This window comes from Photinus pyralis, unplaced genomic scaffold (genome assembly GCF_008802855.1).
Source record: "Photinus pyralis isolate 1611_PpyrPB1 unplaced genomic scaffold, Ppyr1.3 Ppyr1.4_LG5, whole genome shotgun sequence".
Lineage (NCBI taxonomy): Eukaryota > Metazoa > Arthropoda > Insecta > Coleoptera > Lampyridae > Photinus > Photinus pyralis.
The window spans coordinates 7,439,496-7,450,810 of record NW_022170596.1 but is presented as its reverse complement, the minus strand read 5'-3'; the positions used below and the strand labels follow the sequence as shown (position 1 = coordinate 7,450,810).

The 11,315-nt window shown below is 35.2% G+C and overlaps 1 long non-coding RNA gene across 1 annotated transcript; it reads right to left on the bottom strand.

Moving 5' to 3' along the window:
• Window positions 1-5,241: 5,241 nt before the first annotated feature.
• LOC116172688 lies at window positions 5,242-5,901 on the bottom strand. The gene is made up of 2 exons (XR_004145733.1): window positions 5,594-5,901; window positions 5,242-5,548 (listed from the first exon to the last, which is right to left on the bottom strand). It is a non-coding gene; the product is annotated as an uncharacterized LOC116172688 (long non-coding RNA).
• Between the last annotated feature and the right edge of the window lie 5,414 nt (window positions 5,902-11,315).

Below are 11,315 nucleotides of genomic sequence, written 5' to 3'. Positions count from 1 at the left end.
TTTTTACTTACTTTTGAGAGCACACCATTAGTAACCCAACCGTTCCCTAAGCTAATTAATGGAACAGTTAACTGGGACTACTTCCAAACTACTATCACTCAAATGATAAATTGCCCAACTAAAACGGAAACGCAAACAGACATCGACACAGAGCTCGCCAAGCTAACATCGGCAATCACGACCTCAGTAACCAAAGCCACCACAATACAAAATAAACGAAACTATAACCACAGAGCTCTACCAGAAAACATTTTACAACGCATAAAAACCAAAAATCGACTAAGAAGACTATGGATAAGAACACGCGACCCACTCGTCAAAACCCAAGTCAATCGACTCACACGAGAAGTCAAACTCGCATTAGATGAACACAGAATATCTAATTACCAAAGGTACATTTCTGATTTACAACCTAGGGATCCCACCATGTGGCGAGCTACAAAAAGAATTTTAAATCGACAACCTCAGGTATCCACCATCCATGATAATAACCAAAAATACGTCACAGATGCTGAAAAATGCGACGTCTTTGCTACGCACCTGCAAAACGCATTCACTACATCAATATCCGACCGCAACACTGGCTTCGCTGAATCAGTACACCAGGAAATAACCTCGGACTTCCCAGCACACCCAGGATTAATATTACCTACCTCACCCGGAGAACTACTCGACCACATCAACACCCTGCCCACCAAAAAATCCCCTGGCCATGATCTCATCACAAATATAATTCTGAAAAACCTCCCGCCAAAACTAGTAGTTTACCTAACTATATTATTCAACGCCTGCCTAAGGATTGGATACTTTCCCAACACCTGGAAATACGCACATGTGCTAGTCTTTCCTAAACCCGGCAAAAACCACACGCTTCTTGATAGCTATCGTCCCATTAGTCTCCTCCCTACACTATCCAAACTATTCGAAAAAATCATTCATTCCCGTATAAATACCTTCCTAATCGATAATCAGATCCTTCCATCATATCAATACGGTTTCCGAAAGAACTACTCGACCGCACACCAACTGTCACGTATCTCCGAACTCATAGAGAGCGCATTTGACAAGAAACACCACACTGTGGCCCTCTTCCTTGATATTGCTCGTGCCTTCGACCGAGTATGGACTGAAGGACTATTGTACAAGCTGATGAAAATGCACATGCCCGCCTATTTGCTGTGCATAATTAAATCATTCTTAACGAACCGCACATTCTCCGTACGAATCAACAGTACTCTGTCCAAAATAGGAACCATTGCAGCCGGAGTGCCACAGGGCTCCATCATTGGTCCAACGTTATTCAACATCTATATGTGTGACATACCTGAACCCATAAACTCCACCATCGCCATGTATGCAGATGACACGATTCTCCTTTCTCAACATTTGACATTCTTACTGCCGCACGCCACCTACAAGAGTATGCTGACACCTTGCTGACGTGGTACGAGAAATGGTGTATACGACTCAATGCTACCAAATGCGAGGCCAAAATATTTACTCTGCGACGCCCAGTCCTACCGCCAAACATCATAATTGATACCCAACAAATTCAATGGTACCCATCGGATAGCGCAGTGAAATATCTAGGCGTTTTTCTAGACAGGAAACTGACATGGGCATACCATATAAATAAGAAACTGAACGAAGCATATACACGACTAGCACTACTGTACCCCATTGTCAACAGGAAATTACCCCTTCAACACGATGTAGGATGCCTAATGTACACATCAATTATCAGGCCAGTCCTCACTTATGCTTGCCAGATATGGGGCGCTGCCTCCCACACACACTTAAGGAAACTTCAAATCCTTCAAAATAAAATAATTCGCATTATCTTTAACGCACCATGGTTTATGCGAAACTCACAACTCCATCGAGAGGCGAACATACCACCTATTAAAGACTTTATCAAAGCCACATCACAAACATACTTCCAGACCATCCGCCAGTGCGAAGGAGCCCGGAGTTATAACACAGGTGCCAAGGGTATCCACACCAGACTCAAACGTCAGCTTCCCCAAGACATCTATTTACACACCACATCCACAGATGACAGCGATCAGTGAAACATGACTAATTTCCTAATAATTATCATGAGTGCAGTCGTAAATCCTAGCTCGGTACTCTTAGTGCGGCATATGCCTCTAGTCTGTAGCATCACATAATACCTTGTTTAATCACTCAACCATGTAAAGCGAATACGCTAATCTGGTTTATAATTTAAATAAAAAAAAAAAAAAAAAAAAACGAATTTGGACGAACACAAAAATGTTATCACTTATCAATTATCTTACACTAACTTCGTGATGTATTGGCGAAAAATTAATACACGTGTTTGGAAAGCATTAATTTTTAGTATAGGTTAATAGAACACCAAAAAGGGCTAAGGCTAAGCCTTCACCGTGGGCTAAGCACGTCAGTGGTATTCACAATACTCGTACTTAAGTCGTAAGAAGATGAAAATACTTTCACCAATAGCAGCGTACTTGTAATTATACTTCATTTTCATTTTTTGCCCTAACAACTTAATTTAGACCTCAACCAAAGAGAGAGATGGAATAAAATTTAGAGTCCCCATGAAATTAAATTATTTTGTCATTGCTTCGATAGAATTTGTAAATAAATGAAGATTTTATTCTACCAACTGTGTGATTATACTGTAGTAGGTATAATGGGAAAATTGTTGTGAAGTGTAGATGCTTGCCAATTGTAGCGATCCTTCCAGAACTCATTCTTTTCATGAAATGTAATATGCTGACCTCAATATGCTAATATGCTGATCTAAGTGTTCTCCAGAAGCTTTTTGTTTTCGATATAAGCAAGTTGACGAGGTACAAGATTGAAATTTGCGATGTGTTATAAATGTAATTGTCATAAAATACAGGCTGATTCAAATTCGAGGGCTACCATGGGGATCTCGGAAACTGTAAGAGATAGGTAGGTAGTTTAAATTTGGCAAAGTTGCGTATTTTGATGCTTAACAAAATGCCGTTTTGAAACTGAAAAATTCCGATTACTTTCGGAGATATCAGGAAAAAAAAACGAAATTTTGCAAAAGTGATTTTATTTTTTACAGAAGTTATTTAAAAAGACATTTCAAAATAAATGACTTATTGTGGTCACTTTTTTCCTTCTACAAGATGCTAGTTTTAAATTTTAAGTCTGAGGTTTCGTCTCTGGTTAACCATTAACTTCGTTTTTCCCATGGAAGTTATTTTTACTTTTTTTGTCATTTGATAGAGCATTTATTTCTGATTTCAAAAATATAATCATATTCTTTAAATACTTATTGTTAAAATATCTTCTTTTTTGCCTAGCAAACTTTGCCTTGGGTTGTGTATGGTTGTAGTTTCTTGCGTTTTTACGAATTAATAACGCCATTTCTTAATAAAATCTTATACATAGGGTGTTTTGTTCGGTCATTTTGCTCAGCGTCATAATGGCAGTAATCTGCCAGCCATTCAGTTCTGATGAGGGTATTTTGAGACCGGTAAAATTAAAAATTTTGTTATAGTGATTATGTGACGTAGACGGTGAATTTTTCTCGGAATCCTTCTGTTTGTAACGTCATATCTCAAAGGGATCGCCTAGAGGGTATGGTGAAAGTTGTTATTTCTTAGACTTCTTTTTTAAATAAACAAGTTACATAATATCCGTCGTACATAAAATACCGTAGAGCGGTTGTGATAAATTGGAATGAGTGCGTCGTATGTTTTATAATACGGCTATACCGTTAAATAATACAGGATGCAAAATTCTGCCCATATGACTTAATGATGCTTTGTGTTGTTGTGAGGGGATTTTGAAAATGATGGTGATCAAAGTATGTATGTATTTCAATTATGGTATTATACGATTCATATATGCTGGGGGCGGTGGTTCGTGGTCGATTCGGATAATGCAAATAGAAGATGCCGGTAGCGATGGTCGCATTTTGAAAACACTCAAAATATATCGCCAGCATATTAAATGCTTCTTGGTTAGAAATCGGCATTTTAGAAAAGATTACAAATTCAAAAAAACTCCACTTTCTGAATGTAAACACAGCAGAATAATTTACAAATTACGCCTGTTATTATTTTATAATGCATCGTGTTTCATTTGTTTAATTTTCCAAGGCCTACCTAAAAGTGTAGGGTCGTTTTCTTTCGCGCCATCGACAAATACCGGAAATACGTAAAAAAATTTAAGATACAAGTTAAGCATTTTAATTAATTAATGAATTAATTTCATTTTCCCAATATTTGAGGTTAGGAACGAGATTTGAAAAACGGTTTTCACTGGCCTCTTTGGATGTTATTTGGCTACTTTTTCATAAAGAAAAAGTAATATCATTCCATATGATTTTTTTAGGATTTGGAGTCATAGTGTCAAAACTAGCCCCCTGGCGGAGAAGGATTCAACTAAATTAACTATATTTGATTCTCATTGTCCAAGGAATGCTCTTTTCAACCATACCAAATTTGTTAAAATCGGTCAAACGGTTAAGAAGTTAAAGCAGGTTATTTCAAAAACAGTTTTTGTTTTTACGAAAATGCTAGATAAACTGGTTCTCTTTAAAAATGTGAAAATTTTTTTAAGTTTATTATGCGAAATTTAAAGAAAATCCAATTTTATAATTTAAGATGGCAGTTACGCCCTCTGTTGGTCAATTTTAGAACTAGAAAATATTTTCCAGCGATCCTTCATGACCGATTTACCCAATAATTTTTTTACCTTACCCCTAAGTCATATGACGAACGGTTCTCGAAATATGGCCGAGGAACAGTCTTATTGGGTCACCCGGTACACATTCTATTAAAAAAAATTAATGTAAAAGTCACACCTTCCACTTAAGACAGCCAGTCTATAGAATTTGTTTTATTTATGAAAAAAAATCGCGCAAGTTAACATACTAATCGATCCGTCCGAGATACCTATTTCCGGAACATAAAAACCACAACTGTAAATGAATTTGTTTCTTTCATAAAGGTGCTATATTTTCGGTCTCAGTTCAGACATTCACGATTTGTACTATACCTACATAATCATATTTTAACGAACTTACTTGCATATATATATATATACATACATAGAACTAAATTACCAAAACTAATTATAATCTCACTACAATTCGGTTGAAATGCATTTGAATGCAATTAATGCAACTGTTAACGTAATCCTTTACATTATAATGCATGCCAATTTTATAATACAAATGTGGTTGATTCTAAAGGAAAACGTAGATATTAGTAGTAACGTTTAGACAGAACTTTTAATCCTCAAATACACAGCAAATAACATTTCAGTCTTTCACTTATCAACAAAAACAGCGCTTATGCCCTCTGCAATCACATGCTCCATGCCCATGAATTCTTTTACCCCAAAATCTGTATGGTTCCTTTTTCCAAAACCCACGATGCCTACATGTATTATGTCGCTTAGGCCTAAACCAATCCTTCCATCCACGTTTTCTTCTCCAAGAACCACAGTATACGTCGTCTAACTCGCAAGATTTTAAACCATGCCGGTGTTTCCTAAGGCAGTGAGATGACACACTCAGCTGTAAGTTAATGATAAAATATCTTAGTACAGGTATGAGACTTACCGTGTAAAATAATGCTGTAAATACCACGAACATTAAATACACCAACCTCATTTCGTAATTATTGTGAAATTAATGTTCGTATAAGGGCTGTGTAACCTTCTTTTATATGTAACATTTTAGTTTGGTTTGATAATACTGACACGTTTTGTGTAAGGTCAAATAACAAATGAGTGCATGTTTTACTCTTACCGGGGAGAATTGTTGATCCAATTTTTAACAAGAAACATACCTTCTAGAATCCGCAAAAAGATATCTTATAGAATATTTGGGCCGAAAATGAGCCAATGAAATTCGTAATTATCTTGACAGTTATACGTAAAACCAACCTGCCCAACAAGGCCGTCAAAGAATTTCGAAAAATTACTAGTTTTCCTATTTGCGAATTTCATGTATTCTAGCGGCTAGTAGCCACAACCGCAATAACTTGCCCGCAAGATGTCTGAAATGGGAACCACTTTTGACATTTTCGAAACGCTCCAAAATTTTCTTAACGTTTTTCAATTCCAAAATCCAACACTTTGTAAAAATAAAGTAAAAATCAAGGCACCAAATTACAGTCGTATGCATTGGCTCATCCAGATCCAACAACCTTCAACCGATATTTGTACGCAATGGAATGTACCTAAGAGTCCGACACTAACGAAATTCAAGGTGGGAAACCTTTGGAACTATTGATAGTTTGAATTTTGGTCATGTATTCATATAAAATTTATTGTTTGTTTAATAAAGTGTTAAATTAAACTGATAGTCTCGTTTTGTAAAATTTTAATATTTTTCAAGGTAGAATTGAATAAAATGTGCTCGAAGCACAAAGAAAATGATTATGCCAAAAATTGTTTGTCAGTGTTAACGCCGTTTTGATTTGAATATTGTTCTATTATTTAATATTTAGATGATGTATATGATTGACGTATATGTGTGCCGCTTTCCTACTTTTCGATATTTACCCGCTAAGGGTTGCGCTGGGTAAGAAGAGCACTTCAAATCCTGTAACGAAACGGGTTTGAATATCTTTTTAGTAATTTTGTATTTTATGTTATTGTGTTTGTATACAGGCTGTTGCATGCATAGTTTTTTATGATCTACCGAAGGAAAATATTGTCATGATCATTTCACTTCCGGTTTTACCGAATATGATGTGGATAGCAACTTTCTTATTTTAACCCTTTCGGCCCTTGAGGTGGCATTTGCCACCACCTATTTTTAAAATTTTTTACCGTCATGCCATCTAATGAGTTGCGATCATATTATAAAGAAGACACCTAATGTTATGTAGTTTCATGTAGTACGCATTTTACCGGCAGAAATTCAATATTTACGAATTTGAATGAGGTCAACTGTAATAGTGCAAAGGAGAAAAAGATGTCCGTGGGTAAGTTGTACTTTATTTATTTATATTACTAATCTTGCACTTGTTGTCGTTATTATAATTAATGTTATACTTTGTATAAATAGTAAGGAATGGGTAAAGTAGGTTTTCTTTTGTTGTAATATATACTGATAATTTATAACGAGCTCTACAGGGTGTTTTTTTGGGAGCTTTAGTTAAAAGTTTCTGGGAAAGTAAAATAGGTAGGTTTTTGAAAATTTGTACTTAGGAGTTACTCTGAAGGCCGAATCGATGTAAAATATTTTCAAAATGGCCGCATTTCCGGAAACACCGGAAGTAGATAGTAACTTCGTTATTTTAAATGGCAACCTCTATTTTTTATTGCATTTTTGGATTCTGCGTGAAATTTCAGTTGTTTTGATACCCATATGTTGATACCTGCCATTTATGGTTTTTAAGTTATTTTGACTTTATGAAAAATACCTAATGGCGGATGCAGATGGTACCTTGATAATTGATTACTTGAAAACGGTTATAGTCATGGCAACCCATTTTTATCAATGCATAGAGGATGAATAGGGCTTTCTTTTAGTGTACTTAAAAAAAAGTTAAGTTGCGTACAATTGCACCCATGGAGATCCAAATTTAAGAAACTTCAAAGTCTATAAACTCAGTTTTTTGAAATGGAATGACCATGTTCTTACTATTGCATGATAGACAATCGAAATTGGCATATTTTGATATTACATGTTCCTATAGCTATCTTTAACAGTTCCTGATTTATTCCCATTTCATTGAATTGATCTCGGAATTGATGCCATTTTTTTCGCATTTTCTTTAAAGTAGTTGGCCATGATTTTGTAACAATCGAATTTTAAACAAATCAAGGAATGGATTCTTTAATATCATTGATTCTAGTCTAAATAATTCATTAATAAATAAGTCATTTATTAAGGATATAGGACGGAAAATTTTTTGAGAAATCTAGACAGTCTTTCAACTGAATTTCTTAAACAATGTATAGGTAAGTCTGGAAATTCAGAGAGGTAATGCGATATCTGTTCTAGCAACAATTCCATACCAAAAATGTTTCAACGAAGTTTTTTATATTTTGCATTGAATTTATTTTGTTAATCTTGTATTTGCAATTCAATTCATTTTCTTAAATATTCTCTTGTAGAGCTTATTTGTATCACTGGTGCTTCAACGGTTTGTAGTGCATTTGGGGGTACAAAATTTCCAAAAATTCATACAATTTCGTTCCAGTTTTCGAATGAATGTACGGAAAGCACGCGCCGCGATTCTGCCCATTTCACCATAAATAACAATTAAATTCCAAAATAGGTGAAACCACTGCGAGTCATTTCGATTTTTGAAAAACTTATGTTAACCTATAACAGTGGGTGATGGATTAGTGTCACTAGATTTGTTTAAAATTCAATTGTTATAGAATCATGGCCGACTACTAAAAAGAAAATCCGAAAAAAATAGTGTCAATTCAATAAAATGGGAATAAGTCAGAAACTGTTCAAGATAGCTATAGGAACATGTATAGTCAAAATATGCCAATTTCGATTCTCTATCTCATGCAATATTAAGAACATGGTCATTCCATTTAAAAAAACGGAGTTTATAGACTTTGAAGTTTCTTAAATTTGGATCTCCATAGGGGCGGTTGTATGCAACTTAACTTTGTTTTAAGTGCACTAAAAGAAAGCCCTATTCATTCTCTATTCACTGATAAAAATAGGTTGCCATGACTACAACCGTTTTCAAGTAATCAATTATCAAGGTACCATCTGCATCCGCCATTTTTTTTTCTTAAAGTCAAAATAACTTAAAAACCATAAATGGCAGATATGACATATGGGTATCAAAAGAAACTGAAATTTCACGTAGAATCCAAAAATGCAATAAAAAATAGGGGTTGCCATTTAAAATAACGAAGTTACTATCTACTTCCGGTGTTTCCGGAAGTGCGGCCATTTTGAAAATATTTTACATCAATTCGGCCTTCAGAGTAACTCCTAAGTACAAATTTTCAAAAACCTACCTATTTTACTTTCCCAGAAACTTTTAACTAAAGCTCCCAAAAAAACACCCTGTATAAATCAATGTACGCAATTGCCACCATCAGGAGTGCATGGCATCAAAAGTAGAAAGTAAGTTTATTTTGTTTTCTGCAGAGAATACAATACCGACGATTCGATTTTATGGTCGAAATGAAATTCAAATTTCTTTGGAAGAAGCAGACACGGCAATATCTGCGTTGGCGGATGACAATTCAGAAATTGAGTGCAATTCTAGTGATGAAGAAGAATACGAGAACACTAATAGGTCTCACAACATGTCAGATCAAGGTGATAGCGAATATGACGAAATTCAAGATGATGAAGATCGGGAAGATTCTACCGTTTCTTCCGCTGATGAATGTGTAGCTAGTATTTACTTCCAAAAGCAAGAAGAAAAAAAATACAGTTACATGGACGAAGCGCAAGTATGTCCCTCCAGATACGTCATTTACCGCAACCGATGACAACCCTGAAGAACCTACGGAGGTGGAATCCCCATTTCAGTACTTTTCTCGATATTTTCCCGTAGAGATATTTAGTCAAGTGTCCAATTACACAAACATATATTCAGTTTTCAAAAACGGAAAAAGTGTAAACACAAACGAAAACGAAATAAGACGTCTTGTTGCACTTCATATCATTATGGGCACTATCAATTATCCTAGGCTGAGACTCTACTGGGCACCGCAAACCCAATTCAACTTAGTTCGTGATGTGGGAATGAGCAGAAATAGGTTTGAATCTCTAAGAAATAATTTGCATATTACAGACGTGAACAAAGATAAGGAAGAAAAAGATAAACTATGGAAAGTGAGACCCATTATACAAAGCTTAAGCTTCGGTTTTTCGATCCTGTTAACAAAGTTGCTCCCCACATCCGCTCCTTTAACTATTACCGGCACTATACCAATTGGAAATGTCAACTTTTTCTTTAGTTGAATACAACGCACACAAACGAAAATTAGAATACGGAAGTCAAAGCGATAATATTCAAATTAATTAATATGACAGGCAAATCTTCATTTGTTGTAGGAAGTTATTTTGGTTGCTTTTAAAATAAGGCGTCCTTCAGAAGACTTTTTGTCATTTATAAGTAGACATAGGAAATTCCTATAAGAAATCCCTATGTTTACTTCTACATGAATATCACTGTAGATAATGGTTATAGTGTGTTTGATTCGACATGTAGACTTCAACACAACCGTACGTAAACATTTTTGTGTTTTACGCCCTATTATTAAATTGGCAGGTTTTCAGCTAGAAGGGTCGGTCAATGAATGAAAATTTTTAACAAGTGGTGTGCTGATTATAAATAACATCCTTGTACATTTTGTTGGTGCGTTAAAAGAATTTTATTACAATCAATGGCAAAAAATAACGGTTAAATTGTCAAGAAATACTGTAACACAACGTGTTATGAAACCATGCCGTTTAAAATATATGAATTACTTAGTATAGTATAGAAAGGACTACTCACTTTTCTGTTAAATGCTTACAGAAAACGAAGATGCAGTAGATATATCGTCGATCTACGGGACCGGAATGTGATATCTGATATCCAAGCTTCAAATTCAAACTCAAATCCGGCTCGAAGGACCATGATGTACGAAGGTACACCTACTGTACGGTCCTAGTGAATTAATACCAACGCGTATTTAATTAAGGGAAAAATTGTGTTTTTTTGCATGTTACAGATAATGCTGAATTAACTATCGTCACGACACGGGCGCCTATCAACTTAGGTAAGACCATCCAGACTGATTACCATTATGCCACTTCTTATGACCGTTTACTTAGATTACAGAGGGACGTTATTAATGAAATGTGAGTTTGTCGCATCATATAATTATTACCCGTATAGTACAAGTTCATGCCATGGACGGCATCGCCTGAACAGTGAACATATTATTCGTACATAATACATTTCATCCGTTTAACGTTCGTTTTTGGTACATAATTTGTCTGTTTTGCATTAATTTAGACGTACCAGTTACGTCCAATATGTACGTACAGTGTAGGTATATGGTAGACTAAAGGCGAATGTAACCGCACCACGTTTTTTAGAAGAAAAAGGCAAAAAATATACATAACATGTTTACTATCTCCTAAAATTTAAATTTATTTTTTTCTTGCCTTGCCTTTTTCTGTTGCGCTTTTCATCCAGTGTTCCAAGTTAGAAACTAAAAGATGCAACAGTTTCTGTTTTTTAGTTGTTTAGTTGTTTTAGTTGTCCTAGCTGCGTTATGCTGAACTCCGCCACTTACTCCCTTAATTAATTTATTATTATTGTTATAATAATAATAATAATAATTCGTTCAAT